Below are 25,010 nucleotides of genomic sequence, written 5' to 3' on the forward strand. Positions count from 1 at the left end.
AAAACATAGTCCTTGAGAACAAAATGCACAAATGTTGTGCAACAAATGTTATACAAGTAAAAAAACTAACATTTGTGAGTGTTGCATATTTCAACCAGAGGAGGGATTGACTGTTCAGTCATGCTCAAAATGTTCTTACACTTTAAACAAAATTGTCGCAGCATTACAAACACTGGAACTGTTGGTGGTACATCTGACGACACTTAAGAAGCTAAAGAGGTGCCAGGATGAGATTTGCATGCAGCAGGTGTTGCTTGCTGGCTCCTAACAAGCTCTTTCAAGGCACACATATGGTGTTTTGAGTGGATAGTCTTTAGCTGCCTCAGCATGCTTGAAGTACCACAAGAGTACTTCTTGTCAGTCCCTATTGATAATGTCTTTTGGAAAAGACTGCACTTCACCTTTTTGGCAACTACTTTTTTTCCACCGATGGGTTGCTAAAAAAATTGCCACACAATACTCTCCATTTTAGGTCTTGATTCCTCCTCTGATAAAAGCTTTTATGGTCCCTCAGCAGATTGTTGGGAAAAGATGCAATAAAAAAAAAAGTAAAATGACAAAACAAAACTATCACTAAAGATGGCGAATTGTGAAAAAACACGGCCACCACTAAATGATGAGAAAATGGGAGTGGCCTTCTTGTATTAATGAATTAAATGTGTTTCGATCAGTCAAATCCATTTGTCCCTGTATCACACGGGATTCGCCATGGCATCGGGATCACGTCGCAACATCATCACGAGTCCCAAAATGTATTTAAAAGAGCTTTAAAAATTGTTTTCCCAATAAATAATGTACTTTTATTACTTCAATATTAAACCACTTACCTTAAACAATAACTTTATTGAGTCTATGTATGTTTTTAACTACTGTCCAGAAACACGCTGGAGTTGTATTCCTCCAGCGCCTCCAGAAATACATAACAGGACTGTTAGCAATGGACTAGTGACTCCCAAAATAAAATAAAAAAATAATAATAATTCTGTGTTATAAAAGCTGAAAATGTTCATACAAAGTTCTAAAATATAATTTTTCAAACTCCAACCAGCACCCACAGACTGACTGCGCTCTCTTTATACCAGCAGGGTAGGTTCATGCCATTTATGCTCTGGCAGTAGACAACAGAAGTGTCATTAAGTTGTCAGTTTCAGTAACATACAACACTGGCAGCAGATGGTACATAAAAACAAGTTTTCACCACTCTAACGCCCATGTATACAGAGCTCCATTTTTTTTGCATTCCCTGCACTCCTCTCTCACCATCTCCTCATTGATCCTGTGTAACCTCTCATCAAACAGAGAGATTCCTTGATTGTGCTCAGTGTCACACACTTAGAGAAGAAGGTGGCCACACAGGTACTTGTGGATACTTACATTTCTACAGTCAAACATAACCATCATCCATAATGCTCACAAATATAAAGAACCCCCACCATACAAACACACCTATTTAAGGTTACACCTCTATCATAAGAATGTTACGCAACTACTCACAGACCCACTCACAAACCTATACATCTACTCACAGATCCATTCAAACATTCACACACCCAGTCACAGACCCACACAGACACTCATGGACCCAGTCACAGACCCATTCAGATGTGCACACACCCACTCACAGACCCATACAGCCACTCACACACACACTCGCAAAGGTTACAGGGACATTATAGTTTGGAAATGAAATGAAAAAACCTTAGTAATTCATTTTAAAAACCAAAGGTTACAGAGGTGTTACAGTTAGGAAATAACATTAAAAACCCATAGAAATTCACTGAATAAAAGGTTATAGTTAGGAAATAGAATTTAAAAAACCTTAGAAATTCACTGAAAAAACAAAAGTTACAAGGACGTTATAATTAGGCTTAGATTTCCCTCGTACAAAATCATTGAAATTCAGCAGTTATGATTACCTGAGCTAACTTATGCCCCTCCAATGCACTGCTTATGACATCGCATTTTACATCACTAATGACATGATCAGTGACATCACTGATGACATCATCCAGAGATCCACTCACACACCCACTTATACCCATTTACAGCCTCTCATACACCCACTTTTACACCCACAGAACCCATTTACAGACCCAAACAAGTAATCACATACCTATTCACTCATCCATAGAGCCACTCACACACCCACTTACTCATACAGTTACTCATGCAACCACTCACTCACCCATACAGCTACTCACACAACTACTCTCTTACCTATACAGCCACTCACACAGCCACACACTCACCCATACAGTTTCTGCCACACCCACTCACTTACCTATAGCCACTCACACAGCCACTCACTCCCTCATAAAGCTACTAACAGAGCTACTCACTCACTCATACAAGCACTCACACATCCATTCACTTATCCACACAACCACTTACATTCCCATTCACACAGCCATACAGGTAATCACATGCCTACTTACTCACCTACATAGGCACTCACACAAACACTATACAAAACAGCCACTCACACACCCACTCACTTACCCATACACCCACACAACAGCCAACCACTTTGCCATACACTCACTTACACACCAATTCACTCACCCATAGAGCCAATCACATAGACATTCAGTTACCCATACAGTCACTCACACACCCACTCACCCTCCCTTACAGCCACTCCCACAGCCACCCAGTCATGGATACAGCCACCCATACACACACTCCCCCATACAGCCACTCACCCACCCATGCAGCAACTCACAAATATACTCACTCACCAGTACAGCCATTCATACAGCCACTCATTCACCCATAGAGCTACTAAAACACCAACTTATTTAACCATACAGCCACTCACACACCCACTCACACACCTATACAGCCACTCAGCCACTCACACACAGATTCAGACAGCCTCACAGCCACTAATATAACATATGTTAGAAATACTATCTCTCATTAGTAGTACAGAAGGAATACTAATTTAACTTATGCAGTAGCTTAGTATATATCTTGAAGTCTCAGAAATGTTTTCAAAACTCTTACACTCAGTGGATGATGTCATCAGTGATTTCACTGACCATGTCATGAGTGATGTAAAGTGTGAGGTCATACGCAGTGCATTGTAGGGGCGTAAGATATAGTTAGCTCAGGTAACTATAATTGCTGAATTTCAATGGTTTTGTACAAGTGAAATGTATATATATTTATTTCTACCAACACTCTCTGCTTCCAAGAGTATAAATGAGCCACACCATCAGATACTGGCTTGAAATATTTAATTTCAGCAGACATCCAATGTTAATTCCACGAGGCTTCCAACTTGACATGCTTGGACCTAGTAACAGCCTTGATCACATGGTATGTGCACAGATAAGTTGCTTGGTTCTTTTAAATTATATAGACAGTGAAAAAGTACTTCAGTTTTGACTCAATCACAACTTTTTAACCAGAACAATTATTACTGCATTTAAATAGTTCCTAAAAAGAAACCAGTGAAAACCTGTAGTATTACTTAACATTTCACATATAGTCGTTTTATCCACAAAAGACTGGTTGAATCATTTAAAATGCAAAGGTTTTTTCCACACCACTTTGGTGAGTGACTCCATTAACCATAATTCCTTGCTTTTAAACCACGTCCTTCACTCACAAAGTTGTAATTTTTGTGATTGATTGTATGAAACTGAAATTCACCTTTCAGCCTCTTGAAATAATTTCATGTTGTGCTTAGTGATATTACTTTTCTGCTCACATTGTCCAAACATAACAGCAACATAATCCAAGTTGCTAAGGAACAGACTTCTACTGCATTAAATGCACTCTTGCCAGAAAATCAGCACCGTGCTGTGGAACTTCTCCTGCATACCTTTGCTGCATGTTGCATCCAAAGTTCAATAAACATTACGCACCGCCACCATTCACCAGTAGCTTTCCCTCGCATGTTCATTTCCATTAAAGCAGTGCAGCCGGCAGGCATTCTTGTCCATAATACTTCACTAAATCTTTGACACCAAAAAAAATGGCCGTTCACTCGGTTAGGGCTCGTTATGCAGGAATGTCACCGTATTAATATTCAAAGGAACCTTCCAAGAGTATAAACAAGGCACACCATCCGATACTGGCTTGAAATATTTAATTTCAGTGGACATTTAACATTAATTCCAGCAGGCATCCAACATGACACATTTCGACTTAGTAACGGCCTTGGTCACATGGTATGTGCACAGATCAGATGCTTGGTTCTTTTAAAATATATAGACAGTAAAAAAGGACTTCGTTTTTGACTGAATCTCAACTTTTAAACCGAAGTTGTCATTACTGCATTTAATAGTTCTTTAAAAGAAACCAGAGAAAATGTTTGTTGCTTATATCTGCAATATCACTTAACAGTTCACATAGGCAAGTTTTATCCACAAAACACTGGTTGAATCAATTCAAATGCAAAAATGTTTCCATACCACTTTGGTGAGTGACTATGTTGAACATAATCCCTTGCTTTCATGCCAAGTCCTTCACTCACAAGGTTGTAACTTTTGTGATTGAAGGAAACAGAATATCACCTTTAAGCATCTAGAAATAATTTAATGTTGTGCTTGCGATCAAGGACTGTTTAGTCCGAAACGTGTTAGGGTCTATGGAAATTAGTTCGATGGAAGTTGCTGTTTTTGCTGCTGTTTCCAATAAAAAAGTAAAGCCTGTTTGAGGGTGCATCTTCGTCGAGGACAACTCTTTGCTTTTACATATTATGGCCGGTCCAGCCGTGAAGACGCACCAGCGTGTCAGGAGTGACTTTGATTGTTTGTCACCTTTGGATCGACAGGCTCTGGTTAATTTGCAGCAAACTCGGGAATGGGACATTAAAGTCATAACCCTCCATTGGGATAATTCAATTTGATTTGGATGCTTCAGTGACAGTAGATCCAGTGGGCGAAAATTGTATTGAGCAGTATTACCTTTAATGCACCTGTTGCACTCACTTGGAGGCCCATAGGAGCGTAACTGTTTTTAAGGGCAATCTGGTAATTGCAATGATATTGCTGCTTCACTGGGCATTTGGCCTGTGATCAAGGACTGTTTAGTCCTAAACACATTAGACTCAATGGAATTTTCTGTTTTTGCTGCTGTTTCCAATAACGAAGGAAAGCCTGTTTGACAATGCATCTTTGCACATAATATATAGGAAAATAATTTTTTGCCTTGCTTATACCATTGGCACGTGATGTTATCACTGATGTCACTGACCATGTCATGAATAATCTAAAATGTCACGTCATCAGCAGTGCATTGCGGGTGCGCGAGTTATAGTTAGCTGAACTAACTATAACGGGGGAATTTCTATGGTTTTGTACAAGAGAAATGTCCAACTAACTATAACGTGCCTGAAACCTATGTTATTTTCAGTAAATTTCGAAGGGTTTTTAAAATGCTAATTTCTAACTATAACGTGCCTGAAACCTATGTTTTTTTCTGTGATTTTCAAAGGGTTTTTAAATGCTAATTTCGAATTATAATGTTCATTGAACCTATGGTTTTTTCAGTAATTTTGAAAAAAAAATAGTGATATTTTGTAACTTTAATATCTGAAAAATATTTTTTGTTATTTTTTTGTTTGTTATTAAAATAATATAATGTCTTCTGTTTTCTTAAATATTACTATATATTTATTTTTTTTGAGAAAAAAGTGGAGTCACGCACCCATGGTGTACCTATCTTGGTGGGTGTGCAGATTCAAGTTGCTATATTGGTAAAGTCGTGAACGATGCGCATTTCAGCCAGCCACTCTGCTTATGCTTACAGGGAGGGAACTACAACACTACATGTCCCAGGTCTTCCCTGTAGTGATCTCCTGATCACAGGTCTAGTTGTCAGCATGCCACAGCCACTCCCTCATGGCTGCTTTACACCCACACCACACCCATGCAGCACAGGCGTCACAGGACATGTGACCCTGCCAATAAAAAGGGCCGGGCGCACGTGCTCAACGCCATTTCCACTCTCTATCTGGGTGTACCCGTGTGCTTATTATGTTGGTGGCAGCCGAGGCACTTTGACCAACACGGGCCTCCCGCAATGTCACGATGACTTGAGGTGCACAGAGTTGATGGCAGCCAAGGTATTTTGGCCGACACGGGCCTCCCGCCACGTGGCGATGACTTGAGCTGCACTGAGTTAGTGCCACCAGAGCTGAGCGGGTGTACAGCTTGCGATGATGCGTGGCCTCCATACGCTATCCTGGCAATCAAGACCCGATTTGAATTGTGAACACGGCTGGACCACGTGTATGCCAAAGGCAGCTGGCTGGAAAGACATGACTCCTCGGCGCAGTGCAGCAGGATGTGCTGGGGGCCTGTGCTGTAGAATCCAGGGACAGCTGAGGAGGTTGCTCCGGCACGTGGTGGGCCCTCTTGGAGACACGCCGGTGGCGGCAGGTGAGCATTGAGGTCTGGGTGCGCAGGGTTGGGCAGTCATCGCTCGGCAGTGGACTGGTCTGGGGACCAGGGCTGGGATGCTTGCGAAAGATGCAGAAATCATGCACACTGCCTTAGAAGTTTCCGACGACATTAGTGTACAGGCCCCGGTGGTCCAGTTTTGCCTGCACATTGTTGGAATGCGTGTGGTTTCTGGATAGGAGCTGACCTGGATAGACCTTTTGTTTGGAGAATTTCACATTTGTCAAACGACGTCAAACTTCTTAGCAAATCAATAAATGTTTTTCCTATGGAAACTAGGTTCTAACTATAACTACCTACTGGCAACCGCCAGTAGGTAATATATATACAGACACACATACACACAACTTGTTGCCTTTATTCCCAATTAATCAATTACTCAATCACCCCTCTATGCCTCATATTTTGTCCACGTCTTTTTTCACTTCTATTTTCTGTCATTCCTTCTTCAATTATTTCACTCACTTAGCTTCTTTACATCTCATGTTTCCTTTCCATTTCTTCTCCTAAAGTCCTTTCTTGTCCTGCGGGCTTAAACAGCTTGAGTCCTGATTTCTGTTTTTCTTATAACATATCCCTTGCTATGCCTAATAGACCTGGTGATGAGGCACAAGATGGACCAGGAGGAATGCAGCTAGGTGACAGCTCCAGATGGTGCTAATCCTAGTGACACCACTGAGTTTCTTAGTGTGGCAGGAGTCAAGGTGTGGAATGCATTTCCAGAAAATCTCCTCTGTGTCACTCTTTATCACAGTTCAAGTTCAATATAAAAGAATATTATGAGAGTGTGCACACTGTCTTGTGTTTAGTCAATGCACCATGTTTCAGTGCACCTGGAAGCTTTGTTTAGCACTGTGTGCCATACAAACAACCAGAAATAAAAACTACGACCTAAACTTTGAACTATTTAAATCCCACTTTCACCAGCCTGCTCTTAGTTTAGTTTAGTTTAGTTTAAAGGAGCTTGTAAAGCGCCTGGTGACGCCTCCCGGCGTGTCCCCGCGCTGAGGAGAGAGTGAAATGAGTAGAAAAAGAAAAAGAAAAAAAAAAAAAAAAAAAAGAGCCTATCACAGATCGAAGAGGAAAGTTTTCAGTTTCTTCCTAAAAGAGGTCTCATTCACCTCTAACCTGATGTCCATGGGCAGGAGGTTCCAGGACTTCGCTGCCACTGTGCGGAAAGATCTACCTCCCATTCTGGCCTTTTTAGGACGGGCACTTCTGAGCAGCCCTGTACCTTTGGATCTAAGGGTTCTGTTAGGTTCATATGGCGAGGCCAGATCCGACATATAGGCAGGTGCCTTGTTATGGAGGATCTTGTGACACCATAGCAGAGCTTTAAAAGTTATCCTCTGCTTGATAGGCAGCCAATGGAGAGTTACCAATGAAGGTCGAGAAGGGGCTCTGCGGGGCAGTCTTAATACTAGGCGTGCTGCCGAATTTTGTATGACCTGTAATTTCTTTATGTTTTTCTCCGATGTGCCTAAGAGTAAAACATTCCCGTAGTCAATCCGGGAGGTAATTAGTGCCTGCGTCATTGTCCGTCTGGAATTGAGAGGCAGCAAGTCAAGGGTGCGGTTGAGAGTCTTCATCACTCCGAAGCACTTGCCTACAGTTTTCTTTATGTGGCTATCAAAAGATAGCTTATTGTCAATCCATACTCCTAAGTTCTTCGCCTCCCGACTGGGAGGGGGCAAGGGACCTAAACAGGTAGGCCACCATTCTTTAGTCCAATTGGTCTCATCACCTCCAATGATGATGACCTCTGTTTTGGTTCCGTTCAGTTTTAGACAGTGCTCTGTCATCCAAGATGCCAGCTTGCTCATACAGTTGTTAAAGTTAGCGGCTTCCGTGGAAGGGGCCTGCGTCAAAGATATTAGAAGTTGCGTATCGTCGGCGTAAGAGACAAGCTCCACGCCGAACGATTGCACCACTTCAGCCAGGGGGGCCATGTATAGATTAAACAGGGTGGGACTCAAGGCCGATCCCTGAGGCACCCCCTGTTCAAGCCGCACACTGTCTGAGAGGAAAGTCCCTCTTTGGACTTGGAAGCTTCTATTGATCAAGAAGGCTTTCAGCCATCCCAAAGCTCTGTTGGTTACTCCAGCTTTGTTTAGGTGGTGTAACACAAAATGATGCCCCCCAGAATATGAAGAGGGGTCCAAGTCCCCCATATCTCACATGTATTCATTGGTTTTGGGGTGAATGGGGGCACCCTGAAAGACTGGTGGTTCAGAAGGGTTGGGGCCCACTCCTCTGTGCCACAGGGGCTGAGGGTCCTCTGTTTCACTCCTGGCTCTGGGTACCGGTGAATGTTAGGCAAACCTTTGGAAAAGATTTGTCCTGGCTTCTCAAAAGATATTCACACTGCTGTTAACTTCACTCACGGTTTCCACCCTAGGACTACAGTTGTGATGTTGGGATACCTTATGAGATAGTCAGGGGTAACATTAGAAATCATATCTTTTGACTGAACTGTTAGGGAGTGCAAGAAACTGACAACCTTCCAGTATAAGGATGCAAAGGCACCAACCATGATGAATTACATAGTAAATGTACTCATAAGTAAATGTAAATTTGAAGGCCAAGTATGGTGATGAATAAGCATATTTTCCCTTTTTTTAATTGTATCTAGTATCCACATCTTCACCGCACATTATGTCCTTGAGTTTGTAAATATTTGTTGAAGACATTTGATTTTTTTTTAAAAACAGCTGTGTCCCACATTTTGAAATTATATTTTTGACAGTTTAAATAATGTAATTTATTTTAACAGTTCCTACAAGGTTTTATTTTAAGTCTCTACCTCTATTGTTTTCGATGGGAGGTTGCTGCATTATCTGTGAGTGGCCATGGGTAGTGATAGACTTACTCCAACTCTGAACCGGAGCACATTTACGACTGTTTTGAGATCTTTTTGGCTGTAGTAACTATGGAAGGGCAGTTTGTGAATAGAAAGGGGCTTACTCTTTAGTGAGTGGATGCATGAGTCTCTTAACCTCTCCCCTTCAGTAGTAAGCACTCCCCATTTTTCAGCCCACTGCCCACTGTTCCTCCCACATTTACATATACTTACATGTGTGACGATCCTCACAGTCAGGGCAGAATCACCACACATTTAAAGATAGAAGAGACGGAGGAGTGGACCTACTCCTGTGGATATGTGAACAGCATTTTGAAGTATATTTGTAGTACTATTGTACTACTAAATCTACTACAGAATGCCGTTTGTGAATAGGCCCCATTGTTTTTATTAATGACCAGCTAGGCTGCCAGTGCCGCCATGATGCTCCATATCATGTGTGACACTTTGTGTCACCCCCATATTTATAAATAGCATCACATTGCCATAGTATGTTTTTAGGGTTTGAGATCAGGTGGGTGGAGTTAACATTCCAAAGGAGGAATTCGCCGTAAATGTTTAAGATGAGGCTGCGTCATTAAAAAAAAACTAAACATTTTTTTGTTAACATTTAACATTTTTCTATTATGCAGCCTTATGGACAGGCTGGCTGTAGGTGCTGATATTACTGTTGTTTCGCAAAATGGGTAAAGCTAGGCAAATTTAAACTGATGGAATTAAAGGTAAGATCTGAATTTAGAGAGTAATCCACTTGTATATTTTTGAAACGATTATTCCAGAATCTAACCCCCTGTGATGAGAAGCAACAGCCTTCTACTATACATAATTTGATTGACGCATCTAGAGAATTAAGCCAGAAACTCTTAGATACCTGGAAGAACTATAAGGTTGGAATGACTTCTACAAATAACTATTCAAAAGGCCCATACAGGTTTTGTAAATCAGGCAGACATTTAAACCTCCTGCTAGTTTTTGATTCTGATGTACATGATTTATTTTGCAGATGCTGCCTTGACATGACATGTGGCATTGTTTGAAGTTTTGCAAAGTTTTAATTTGCAGTACCCAAAGTACAAACTGTTGGAAAAATCGAGATGGGATTTCACAAGCACACACACAAACACCTGATTACATTATTTGGTACATCTATCAGGAATTATAGGGAAAAATGGTAGGAAATAGTCTTCACTGCCTTTTTTGTGTCTTGGTGGCTAGTGCTCTTCAAACACCCAATTAAAATGGATCCATTTTTCTAAACAAGGAGTTATCCCAAAGAAGATGACTCCTGCGTTTGATGCATTTAACTGGCAGCAGCTGTCTCAATTCCTCAATATTTGAGACACACCAGATCAATGTGTTGCATTTGTCATCCCATGTCGAGTTGGATTCAAGCTCATCAGCAGAAGTCTAATACTAAAGACTGAAGTTTCTGATAAAGTTCAGAAGTGGCTTCTTGTAAATATTGAAAATGGGTAGAGGCAAAGGCATACCTTGAGAGGCACCATAAGTAGGGTGACCACTCATCTGTAAATTTTACGGAGCGTTCATGTGCCTCCAGCCCCTTGTCCGTGATCATCCTTTTTATGGACATCTTTTTTGTAATTATGGGAATTGCAGTGGTAGGCCTGAGACCTTTCAACATTCGCACAGTACCTGCTGCTCCAATAAGATAAGGAACAGCACAAGGTGCTTCTGCAGCTGCCCCCCTACAAGAAGCCTCAGAGTTCTGCAGCAATGGAGGCATGGCTATAAAGAATAAGATATTTCACCTAAATACAAAGCATACAGCTTAAATGTACAGCAAATGCAAGTTGAAATACTCTGTGGGAAATGCATTGTTCTGGTCGGACAGCTTATTTGATTAATGCAATAATTTCAGATGTTTGTGTCTAACCCTACGGCCACTGATTTGAATCCTTTTTGGTGAACTGAGGAACAATGACATGAGTACAATGCTAAAAAGTCATAGCCTGTGACAAAAAGCTCAGTGAATAGACAAGTCAATAGTTAAAAGAAAAGTAAATTATTTACACCCAGTATAGGAAAGTCAGCTGTAGTTTAAGACAAGCATTGGCAAGCAAATCGTTCTTACCTTTAAGACCTATAGGCATTGCTAATGCCTTTTGGTGATGCTATATAGCGTTGGGGGGGGGGGGGGGGATGTGGTTCTCCAGATGCTGTGCAACATCATCAAAATAAATACATTTAAAAAGGTGTGATAATGCAACTGCTGCCGGCAGGTGCATCATTCCTTTGGTAGCAGCATGCGTCAGAATGAATACGCGAACCAGTGAATGATAGTGCTCCATTTGCTTTAATTTTTTTATCGATTCAAGATGGAGGATGCCACTTGGATTGGTAATCAAAGATTTTGCAGGAAAGTGCAAATTTTAAAAAAAAGGGGTTGGAGGGGGTTGGGAGTTACAGAGGAGTGAATGGGAAAGTGTGTGGTGGTGAGGAAGGCGAAGCGCATGGTGGTGTGGAAGGGGAAGCATCGCATGCAGGAGATAGCAACCTGATAGCCAGGGTAGAAGCACACATAGCGTGTAAAACACATTGTAGGAGAAGTGTGGAGAGAAGAACATGAAGCACAGGGAGAAGAAGAAAACAAAAGAATGAGAAGCACCCAAAAGTGACAGCATCCCAAGGAGGGGGAAGAGGCACACTGGGGTGAGAAAAATATGTAGCACAAGGGGTGCAGGTGAGATGTGCATGACAGAGAAATACAGAGCATAGGGGTGGGTATTTGGCGGGAGCATGGGGTGAGACGGAGAGCTGGAAAATACATCTATTCTCATGGACTGCTTAACAAAAAAAGAAACAAAAGTTCCCTAAAAGTGAAAGAATAGAAGCTAGTCAATTAAAGAAATGGTAAAAAGAAGGATATGCTCCAGGGAAGGAACAAACACAAGAATTATAAGGAAAGCAGTTGAATAAGAAGCAAGCAAATGAGATGGACAATAAACCCAACCATTGGTATGAAATGGCCGGGCTGTAAGCACACATTGCACACATTTAGGTTTAATTCAGGTAACAGGCACCATGGTGAGAAGGCTTGCTTCTTCTTCAGCGGTCTGTGCCTCCTCTCGTTTCACAGTATTGGAGAACTTCTCTTTCCTTTTCAACTTGAGGCAACTCAAGATCAGCATTAACCATGCAGGAGCAAAAGTATGGGCTCTGCTCCGGTAAAATGAAGAAAGCTTGGCAATGCCGCTCCCAGTAGATCCTTTCCACTTCACCTTCAGGGCAGGACCCACAGGAAGAGTTCTGCACAGATATCAGCAACATGCACTATCCCTCTCAGCTCCCTTATCAAAGTATGCGATTGGGACTGAAAGCTCTGACATGCACGTGGAGAACAGAACCCTCCTACAATTTATCTGTTCACTCCCTTTCTAATCTCTTCATTCCTCTTTCTGCCCTCTCTGTCTTACTCTTGCCATTCGTCTCTGCCTCTCTTTCACATACTTTCTCTCGGTTCCCTCTACCTCATCTTTTGTATGTCCCATCTAACTTTTTTTATCCTTTGTCACCCTTAGCATCTTTCTGCATCTCTTTTTTCCATCCTTTCCCTGCCCCATTCTCCTCTGTGGCCGCTTTTCTCACGTTCACCGTCCGTTTTCTTTTTCTCTCTGCTGGCTGACTTTCCAATGCTTTCCTCTTCTCTCACTGTTTATTCTCCCCCTTTCAACCTTTGCCCTCTCACTCTGTCATCCATTCTCCCCATATTTCTCGCTCCATTTCACCATCTGGAGTATGCTTTTACGCTCGGTTTGTTATTTTTTTGATCCTGCACTCACATTTTAGATGGCTTTAGTCAACAATAGACTGTTCATTTAGGTATAAACTCACCACCACTTATGCACCAACACTGCGCCATACTCTGGCAAGTAGTTTCTAAATTTCGCATGCAATATTAGAACCACACATGTGTTCACCACAATGGGCATTATGAGTTATTAATAAAGCTTCATTTTAAACACCTTGGTGCTTCCCCCCACAATCAGGAATTCTTTCCTGGTGCACCTTTGAATGTACTATCTTTGAAGGTGTTTTGATTGTACTACTCTTGAAAACATATTGTGATACACGTTGTTCTCCATGTTGTTTCCAGCCCTGAAGAAGTCATGGGTTTACACCCCCTGACGAAACAAGTGTTGGATGGCTCGCTAAGCAATACACCATTAAAAGTGAACATTTCACAGAAAGGATACCAGTGTCTTCATCCTTGATCAATGAAAACTGTGTTGTACTGTTTATTCACTTACATGTGTGTGCATAGGACCTGTTGTTGTATTTAGTTGGACCCTTTGGTCCATAACTGAGGGTTTAGGGGTTTCTTCCTCACCTGTAGCACCGCATTTACTGTTGAGGTAATTTAGTTTCGACTCCATTTTGTATTCCGTTGCCATTTTATGTTGCCCTCACTCAGGCAGCTCGGCGAACAAAGTGTTTGTTTGTTTGTTTGTACTGCTATGTGTCAAATAACCCCCCTTCCTTGTTGTGAAGCCAATTCCAGGAACTAGCCAGACTGACTAATCCTTGTCTAGACTGACTAATCCTTGTCCCAACTATCTGTTGGCCATCGGTATTCTTTCTCTGCATTATCTTATTTTGCAAGTCGTCCTTCGAAGCACACAAACATGTCCTGCCATTACTGATTGACCTATAGGTGCTGTCATTGATTGACTTATGGGGTTGGGCAAGAATACGACTCAAGGGGGATGTTCTGGTTACATGGTGCCTTGTTTTGAATGTTTTCCTATTGGCTAATATTTGGTGCATGGGGAGTGTTTTTCTTTGGGTGTATAAGGTTATAAAAGACTGTGAGCCACGGAGTAAAGTGGCAGTCTCGTGAGAACCTACCACTGATGTACTTCTAGGATAACTATGCGTAGCTGCAGCTAATAAATTTGGTTTTCTACGCTAACAGAGTATTCCGTGTCTCTGTACAACAAGGCAGGTGAACTCTGAGATTTCAGGCGTGCCCTGCGCCGCCAGGCCCTTACAGGCCCGGTTCTTCAATTGGTGCCCTCTGTGAGGTGGCTTCAGAGGTAGCGGTCGAGCCCGAGGGTCGTGAGGAGCCCCGCAAGGAAATTCCAGAGGAAGCGCACCACGTGATCGACCCCTGCATGTCGCAAGTGGACCGAAGGTCTTTGCAGCGCGTCTTCTCCTTTCCAACGGCTGCTTGTGACTGCTGCCCTGACTGCCGCCCTGCCTTGGCCCCCCCTTTGGTGATGACTGGTATTGCGAGACGTTAGACGGACCTCTGTTGGCGTGAGAGAACATTTGGTTAAGTAATAGTGGGTAGCTCCCACTTCTTTGTTTTTGAATTTTTGATTTGGCTCTTGCAAAAGCCGAAGCCGAGTACATTTGTGCTGTGTTGGTTGATTAACCCCTTGATGTTTGTAAAGAGGCCAGTGAAATAACGATGCCTGGTTTCAGTAAGTTTAGAAGGTGGTGGTGTTGTTGTTGTAATAGGGATTCCCGACTGGAGGACTCTTGTCCAATTCCTCTGGCTGGAACTCCCACCTATGAGCTCTATTCTAAACATGGTGTGGGCCCCATCACCTTTAATGAAGTGTGGGTCCGCTATACGAGAAAAGATGGCGTTTTGCAGTGGCCAAAAAATGGTAGTTTTGAGCCTGATATATTAGATAATTTGGAAGCTACATTGTTTAAAAGAAAAGCCCGGCCAGCTATGTTTGACTCTTTTTGCCTTTGGCGCAAGGAAGCCAAACAGAAAGAAATAAAACAAGCAAAAAGAGATAGGAAGGAAAAGGGCATGACTGTTATACAGGCTGCCCAGCAGTTTAAAGATAATGAGAATGATTATACAATTGAGGTTTTAGATAGACAACATCGTATGGCAGTAGATAAGTGTTATCCGGTGTTGCCCACTTCCCCTCCAGACAAGGATGTTGACCCCGAAAAGGATCCTTTAATGTCCCACCTGTTGAAATTACCCCCGCCCTATGCACAGGGTGCCAATGCACCCCTACTATTGCCACCCACTCAACTACCTGTTGTTCCCCAACAGGTCCTTGCACCTCAACCACAGCCCCTTCTGGTAATGCCAATCCCGCCACCTCCTTTGTCTCAGACTCCTTTGCCTTCGACCCCCTTTATACCTGTCACCCCCTCTTCTGCCCCCTCTTCTGCCCCGCCTAATACCTTGTCCCTGTCCTTATGTTGAATTCCCCCTCAGTTCTTAAGTGGCTGGTTGACACTCTTTCTGGCCTTTTGTCCCCTTTCTTTGGGTCATTAAACATGACTCCTGTTCTTCCTCGTAGGCAGACCCGTAGTCAGCTCTCAGGTCCCCAAGAACGTGATGCGTTAGACATCCAAGCCCGTAAGTGGATCATGAATGACCCCCAGTATGGTATACAAGATATCATGGACACTTTTCAGCAGTGGGATGCGCCAACACAAAGACATGTTTTTGATACCATGTGTGTCATTCTTGGTCAAGAGTGGGAGGATATGGGTTTAGGATCAGCCCCCCATGGTCTGCTAGATGTTCAGGCTGACTTTAACAAAGGGATAATTGTGGGTGCTGAGGTTGAGGATGCTGTTAGGACACTTGTCACCTTTAGAACAATGTTCACTTACCGGTCTCTGCCTGAACTAGATCCTTCTGTTAAAAGGAAACTAAAACACTATCCTATGAGAGAAGTTCCTCCGGTGTGGAGAGAAGCGGTTGCACCCAGGGCGCTAATCCTGGTATACCCGCTCACTTTCAACGTGTATGGGTACATGTTGCTTGGAAAAGATCTGAGGTTCTGACCCTTAAACAATCCTTACCAGACCCCCGTAAAAATCCTGCTGGTTATTACAAAGAACTGTCCCAGACTGTTGATGCATGCATTATGAATTTAGCCGATATAGACATGCTGATGGGAAATGTGGTCCCACAACCATTGTGGGCTAGGATTCAGAAAGTGGACCATGCCCAAGAATTGGGGAGTGATTGGGCTGCTATACTTGCCGCAGATAGACTCCAAGTGGGTGGTGCTAAACCTGATACCTTAATTGCAGACCTTCCCGCTAGGATTATTACCTTGATGAAAACTATGATGCCCGCTCTGCGAGTTAATTGGAACAAGTTAGCTGCCTGTAAAAAAAGAAAGATGAAAGCATTTCCGACGTTTTTTACTCCATTTGAGGAGACGTTTCTTGATCACAGTGGTCAGGATATGAGCACGGAAGGTGGCCAACGATTATTTGTAGATAAATTTGTGTTTAATTTGCTCCCTGAACTTTCCAATAAACTGAAGGATTCCGAAAGTGCGTGGGCCGTTTCCTCTTCTGCACAGATATTGGCTACTGCTCAGTATTATGAAAATAGGGATAAAGAGGAAAAGGACAAGCTTAATAAAAAGACTAAGGAATTAAAGACGAAAGTTCTTTTGCAACAGGCTTATCCCCCTCGCCCTGCTCAGCGTCAGTTCCAGCCGCTTCTCCGATTCCAGAGGCTATTGCAAAAACCTGAGCCGTTTGTTCCCCGGCCCCCACTGGGTCCAAATCAATGCGCTTATTGTAAGGAGGAAGGTCACTTCAAAAATAGTTGCCCGGTTTTGTTGCAGCGTGCTGGTGGCTGGTGGCATGCCTGGGCCGCGAGGCCGAGGTGGCTACCAGTCAACACCCAGGGGTAGGGAGCGCGCACATCATCTCAAGACCAGCGTTCCTTTTCCCCTCAAAACTCCATGAATTATTTTGATTAGCACAATGCTAAGTCTGCCCATTATTACAATGATGATTATTATACAGAGGATGAGAGTCAGGGGTTTCATACTAGCTAGGACAGCCATAGACAAAGTGAGGGAGTCATATCAGTTCCAGTGGACCAAAATGGGCCTTATGTTAAAGTCGTTGCACTAGGTGTTTCAGAGCCATTTCTATTGGACACTGGTGCAACGAAAAGTTCAATCATCCACTCTAAACTCCCTGGGTTACCTTTGTCTGGCTTAACAAATGTTTCTGTAGGATTTTCTGGCGCCCCAGTTCATAACCCAGTTTCTTGTCCTCTGTCCATCTCAATAGGTCCTTATGATTGGGAGGCTCCGCTTATTTTGACAACTAGTTGTGGTGAAAATTTGGTAGGTTTGGACTTGTTAAAAAGACTGTACGCGACTTTGCATTGTTCCCCTTCTGGTGTACACCTCACTTTAGGTAAGAAATTGATTTCCCCAGCGTATTTGTCTAAAGACCAACTCCCCCCTGAATTGCGCTCCCTTCCTGCAACCCTTTGGGCTACAGGTCCCAATGATGTTGGTCTTCTGCGGATTCCGCCCTACATCGTCACCCTCAAATTCAATGTTAAGTTACCCCGCATTCCACAGTACAAGATTTCTAGTGATGGTGAAAAAGCTCTATTGGCTATTACTTATGATTTGGTTCAGAAAGGCGTGATTGAAGAGACAAGGGGAAATATATGCAATAGTCCTGTTTTACCTGTTCTTAAACGCACTGACTCTTCCCAGCCACCCGTTTATCGTTTTGTGATTGACCTCCGGGAGGTCAACAAGATTGTTGTACCCCAATTTCCTGTCGTCCCAGATATCACTGCCCTATTGACAATGATACCTGCTTCGGCTGCTTGGCTTTCTGTTATCGACCTTAAGAATGCTTTCTTCAGCATTCCTATTGCTGAGGAAAGTAGGGATATTTTCGGCTTCTCTTTAGGAGGCCGAAGTTTCCGGTTCAAGCGTGCTACTCAAGGCTATTGCGAGAGTCCCTCCATTTACAGTCAAGCTTTGAAAACGCAGCTTGATGCTTTCTCTTTGCCCCCAGGTGCCACCCTTATTCAATACGTAGATGACCTGTTGGTTGCTGCTGATTATGAGGACACTTGTAAACAGGTTACTATTTCACTGTTACGTCACTTGTCTGACCTTCATCACAAGGTTTCACCCTCTAAATTGCAATATTGTCGCCAAGAGGTTACCTATCTAGGTCATCTCTTGTCGAACGAGGGACGGCGATTGACCCCAGAACGTATCCAAGCAATTGCTCAAATGTCTGTACCATGTACACAAAGGGAGGTGCGTGCCTTTTTGGGCATTACCTCTTATTGTAGACAGTGGATTCCAAATTTTTCTTTGCTAGCGAAACCTCTGTTGGCACTGTCTCTCAAAGATACACCCCAACCTCTCCCTTGGACTGCGGAGTGTCAGAAAAGTTTTACTGATTTACGTATTTCCTTGTGCTCTGCTCCTGTGTTAGGTACTCCTGATTACAGTGAGCCTTTCACACTCTACGTTCATGAGAGAGAAGGTTGCGCATTGTCAGTTTTAACGCAACCATTTGGAGACAAGCAGCGCCCATGTGCCTATTTTTTGGCCACACTAGACCCAGTGGCCAAGGCGTTACCCAGTTGTCTGAAAGCCACAGCAGCAGCAGCGGTTTCCATTCGCCAGTCTGCTGGATTGGTACTGGATAATACTCTTATTGTTATGGTGCTGCATGCAGTAGATACTCTCCTAAATAGAACAAAGACTCAGCACCTTACGAGCGCCCGCTTGTCAGGGTACGAGCTGACGCTCTTGGCCAGTCATGTACATATTAAACGATGCAATACCCTAAACCCAGCCACACTGTTACCGATCCCAGTAGAAACGGGTACTCAGGAGCAGCATGATTGTTTCCTCCGCATAGAGGAGGAGACAAAAGGTAGAGTGGATCTAAAGGACACTCCACTCCTGGACCCGGATGGGATCCTATGGGTGGATGGTTCTTGTTTCAAGCTCCCCAATGGTGAGACGACTTCGGCCTATCCAGTCACTACTTTGTACACAAATGTGGAAATAGCACGCATTAGGCACAATTCAGCCCAGGCAGCTGAATTGATAGCTCTGACTAGAGCTTGTGTGTTGGCTGAAGGAAAGAGAGTGAATGTGTTCACTGATAGCCAGTATGCGTTTGGAGTGGCCCACAGTTTTTGTCGCCTGTGGAGGGAAAGAGGATTTCTCACCTTCCACGGCACTAAGATACAGCATGGTAAGTTGGTAAATGACCTTCTCGAATCACTCACCTTGCCCACTCAGATAGCAATTGTCAAATGTAGTGCGCATAAGAAAATCACTGATGATGTGGGTCGAGGAAATGCTTTTGCAGACCAGACAGCGAAAGAGACAGCCAGAGACGTCACAAGCCGCATGTATGTTGCGGGCCCTGCTAGATGGGTCGGACAAGGAGGGATGTGTGAGGACACAATAGAAAGTGTAAAAATGATCCAGGCTACAGAGAAAGAACTGAGTAAGTGGAGAGAGGGTACAGGAATGTTGGACGCGACAGGGTGTTGGACAGAATTATCGGAACATCTGCGCTGGCTGTTACCAGACACCTATGTACTTCCAGTAGTTACCATGGCACATGGTCCAGCCCACAATAGTGCTAAAGGGATATGCAAACATCTGGCCCCTGTATGGCAGAATGTGGGGATCCCTAAATGCACAGATAATCTGGTTAAGCACTATATTGTTTGCTTGATGCACAATCCAGGAAAGGGAACACCAACCCCAGCAGGCCATTTTGCCCCTCCAACGTACCCTTTTGAGGTGTTGCAAATAGATTACATTCACATGGAAAGATGTAATAATCTGAAGTATGTCCTTGTGGTGGTGTGTGCCTTTTCTAGATGGATAGAGGTCTACCCCCTAAAGAATAATACTGCTCTGTCTACGGCTAAAGTCCTTTTGAAGGAGTTTTTCCCGAGGTTCGGCTTGCCTCGAATTGTCTGGAGTGACAATGGAAGTGAATTTGTGGGTCAGATAATGCAGAAAGTGTGTGCAGGTCTTGGTATCAGACAGAGATTTCATGCGGCAAACCACCCTCAGTCAGCAGGTTTGGTGGAATGCTATAATCGTACTCTTAAGCTCAAGCTCGCGTAGATACAGGCCAACACGGGTCTTGCCTGGCCCGATGCTTTACCCTTGGCTCTTTTGTCTACTCGAACAACTGTTCATTCCCGTATGGGACTCAGTCCCTACAAGGTTGTGTTTGGACGCCCAGCAAATGTCTGGGGAGTCCCAAGGCCAAAGAAGTATTCCGAGATAGAGCATCCAATATTGATTGATTATTTGCATGACCTCACCACTAAATTGCGTGTGCTTCAACAACAGGTACAAGACGCGTTGCCTCAGGCTTCTACTGATCCTGGTCATACCATACAACCCGGCGATTGGGTGTGTGTGAAGAATTTTCAAAGATCGAAGAACTTGGAACCTCGCTGGAAAGAGCCTCGTCAAGTATTATTGACAACACGCACAGCTGTGAAGGTGGTCGGAAAGAAAAATTGGATCCACGGTGTGCATTGTAAGAAGGTACCCTTGCCTTTGCCTTATGACCAGTGGGTCCGTGAAGGTATTGGCGATTTTGAAGGTGAAAGGGTCCCCCGATTCGTACCTTTTAGCAATGCACACCTAGATTGGACTCGATCTGAGAAAGAGGATGATGACGTTCTGCAGGACGCTGTACCACTACATCTCAGGTTAAACACGACTAATCCGGAGACACTTTTTCAGGACCAGACTGTGCCGAATAAAACGAGATACAATTTGAGGCCTAGAGTGGCTAGAGACAATTGAGAATTTTTCTTTTGATTACGCTTTTCAGTGATACTGACCATCCAATTAGGTTGCAGGGTCGTGGTAAGAGTTTTAGTTTGTGACCTGAGTAGTGGCAATAGGCCTGCAGGACTTGCAGTGTCATAGGACGGCTAATAATCACAGCTGAGTGAAGAAGGAAGACTGCCACAAGCAACATTTAGAGGATGGATTCTATTATATTAAGGAAAAATGATAAGAAGGATAAAATGAAGAAGAAATATTGCAAATTATTGTATAATAGATGTGGTATAACGTTGTGTATTTTAATCTTTTTATGTATTATATCAGCTTGTGTGGGTTAGGTTACTTATATTATGCAGCAGACACCTACACCTACCTCCCATCCCGTGTCTTTTCACACCACTGCCTCCCCGCAACAGTTACATACACTACCAGAACATGAGCAAAGTAGAAGAATGGAATATTTCAATAATTCATTCATTCAATTGTTGCACCAGTATCAATTGGTGGCCAATACCACCGATTGTTGGGTTTGTGGACTCTTGCCCCATACTACGGATAAAGGGATGCCATATTTAGTTTTACCTTTTTCCCTGGAGGGGCCTGCTTGGGCTTATTATTATTATTATTATTATTAGTGAGTTTTATAACGCGCCTGGTTACCCTTGGGCATCCCCGCGCTCATCCAGAAAGAAACGCCATGACATGAGGCACCAGTATTAAGCAGGAAACAGGTGAGTTTTTAACAACTTGCGGAAGCGGAGGAAATTTGATTCCAGGCGTAAGTGCAATGGAAGGGAATTCCACAGAATGGCCACATTGATGGAAAACCTTCTACCCCAGTTCTTGCCTTCCTAACTCTCATGACCTGCAGCAGATGTTGATGCTCTGAACGAAGGGAACGAGGGGCCTTGTAAGGTTGCACCATATCCCGAAGGATAGGAGGGCCTTTCCCCTGCAAGATTTTATGGGCCATGCAGAGTGCCTTAAATTTCACCCTCTCCCTAACGGGAAGCCAGTGCAGCGCCTTCAGCGCAGGACGAGCAGACTGACGCCTGGGGAGATCCATCAGGAGCCTGGCGGCCGCGTTCTGCACTTGCTGTAATTTATTTAGGGTGGACTCTGGGGCCCCCAGAAACAGCGCATTACTGAAGTCCAACCGGGAGATGATAAGTCCCTGAACAAGTAACCTCCTAGAAACCACTGGGAGGAGAGGTAAAATCTTACGGGCTGAACGGAGCAGACCAAAACACACGCCTGCGGTCTTTTTAGCGTGGGTCTTAAAGGTAAGGTCCTGCTCCAACCACACCCCCAGACTCTTGATCTCCTGTTTGGGGGTGGGAGCCGCTCCCAGGCAACTAGGCCAGCTACTCGGAGACAGGGTAGGAGGGGAGTTCCCCAATATCATCAATTCCGTTTTGGAGCCGTTAAGCTTGAGTGCTGAGATACACATCCAATTGAAGATCTTATCCAAGCAGGTATGCAGCTGATCGGGATGGTAAGATGACTGGGGGAGGCCTACCACCAGCTGAGTATCATCAGCATAGCTGATAATCTTGATACCCAGGGACAGTATCTCATTCTCCAGGGGAGCCATATAAATGTTAAATAAGGTGGGGCTCAGCGATGAGCCCTGTGGCACACCACACTGGAGAGAAACCGATGGAGATTTCGTATGGCCTTCCCACACCTCAAACGTTCGGCCAGCCAAAAAGGAAGAGAACCACTTCAGGGCCAGCCCGGAGACCCCCACCCCCGACAGTCGTTGGAGAAGCACTTGATGATCCACAGTGTCAAATGCCGCACTGAGGTCAAGGAGGATCACTGCCACTGATCCCCCTGTGTCCAGAATGCTCCTGGCATTCTCCACGACTGCCAACAGGGCAGTATCGGTCCCCTGACCGGGACGAAAACCCGTTTGGGAGTCACCCAAAAGGGAGTTGGACTCCAGGAAGCCCGAGAGGCGCCGATTGACCAACTTCTCCGCTACCTTACTAAAGCCGGGGAGCAGGGAGATGGGCCTGAAGCTGGCAAGGTCAGCGGGGTCCAAGTTAGGCTTCTTTAAGAGAGCCTTGACAACCGCTCCCTTCCAGCTCGGGGGCACTATTCCTTGGGCAAAGGATACATTTATCAAATCCGTCACTGGACCACCGATGATAGAGGCCACCTGCTTAAGATATTTCATTGGTGCAGGGTCTTTAGGCGAACCACTTTTCATGGTCGTCAAAACTGTGAGAACTTCTTCCTCAGTGACCGATCCAAAGGAGGCCAACTCCGCTGTCCGCGCCCTGGGCAGAAACTCCAATTTACCATCAGAGGAAGTCTCCTCGTCTAACCGAGGGAGTGATAAAAGGATGTTATCTATTTTAGTTTTAAAGAAGGAGGCAAGTTCGGAGTATTTCCCAAGAGGGTCAGCATGGAGGACTGGAGGTTCGGGGGCTTTTAGAAGTTCCTTAATAACCCTAAACGATTCTTTTGAGGAGTTGGCCGCCGAGCCTATTCTCTCCTCAAAGAATACAGATTTAGCCACCCGAATAGCAGATTTATAAGTGCTTAGAGCCGCCCGGTATTCTCTCCGGATTGCTTCACTCCAATCTTTCCTCCAAGATCGTTCCAATCTCTTGCAACCCCTTCTCAGAGTTCTCAACTCTGATGTGTACCATGGCGCCGATCCCACTCTCTTACCCATAGAGAGTTGTTTCTTCTTAGGGAGGAGAGCATCAAGCGAGTTGGTCAGCCAGATATTTAGCCTCTCATCGGCGACTAACGGATTAGACCCAAGGGAAGGCCGGGACGCCTCCAAATGGGCCGCCCAGGTATCCACTGAGAGTCTTGACCAAGCTTATGTGTCTATGTTCTCTAATGCTTATGAGAACCAACCCCGGCACCCTGTTGGTCCATATGGGGGTGGGGTTGACGTAGTCATGACCCTCTGGTTAAGGGAATATTGGCTATGACCAAATATTACAGTAAAATTAATAAGTACCCCGCCGACGAACGACGGACATACATTGGCTGGAACGTGACCCGTTACGTTACTAGCCTTACAGATAAGGCCAGACGAAAGAGATCCCCGCCCATATGGACTGTACCCCACCGAGGCCACCTGTGTCTCCAAGGAAATGGTCAGAATGCTAAGGCCCAATTGGGAACGAGCTCTTGTGCACATACATATACCTATGCATCTCAGACTTCTCCACCGTTAGTGCCATCTCAGGGAACGTATTTCGTTTGGCATGACAGGGCCTATACATTGTTACCAACTAATTTCTCACGGTCATGTTATGTGGCTTTTCTCCTTCCTCCGACATATACTGCCCCTTCGGGACATCACAGAAATAGGTACAGTAGGGGCATCATTAATTCAGAAGATACAGCAGGACAAGAGGGAGGCGACTTTTTCAAAGGATTCCTCCCATTTTGGGGCCCTATGGCCAATAGCAGAAACATAAGGCACCTCACTCGAGTTGTTGAGGCAACGATAGATGAAACTGTAGGGGCACTGAGTTACCTCACAGCCGAGCTTCAGGCGGACCGCCTTATGACATTACAGAACAGGATGGTTTTAGATATCATTCTTTCGGACCGTGGTGGAGTATGTAAATTGATTGGATACAGCTGTTGCATTTACATACCTGACAACGCCCCTAGAGTATACCAGGCCATCTCTAAATTGCATCTGATCGCTGAGTCCATTCACCAGGACGAAGGAGATTGGTCTTTGATAGAATGGTTTTGGGGATTACTGTCCACATGTGTTGAAAATTAAAACAGCGATATGATTAAGCATTCACTAAAGACATGAATTTCTCTCCCTTAGAACATGTTTCTTGTCTTATGTTGACTAATGCCTGGACTCCATTTTGTAATGTCATGTCTCCACGTGCTTTGCACGAGAAGAGTCCTTCCTTTTCGCTAGTTGCTCTTGTAATCTGCCTAGTAACAGTCTATAAATAGCTCCTTTGTCCATCTGGCGCATGCCCAGACTTGACCACATCTGTTATCAGTTAGTCCTTGTTTGACCATGTTTTCGCGGGCTCAGGAGATCGTTAACTCCGCCCACATATTGATTCTGTATCGAAAATGTCCATAAAAGGTAATGCATTTTGCCTCATGTTGTATCCACCCACTTATGAGCCCCTCTGTTGTGTATATAAGGGGACCGTG

This window comes from Triturus cristatus, chromosome 11 (assembly GCF_964204655.1).
Source record: "Triturus cristatus chromosome 11, aTriCri1.1, whole genome shotgun sequence".
Taxonomy (NCBI): Eukaryota; Metazoa; Chordata; class Amphibia; order Caudata; family Salamandridae; genus Triturus; species Triturus cristatus.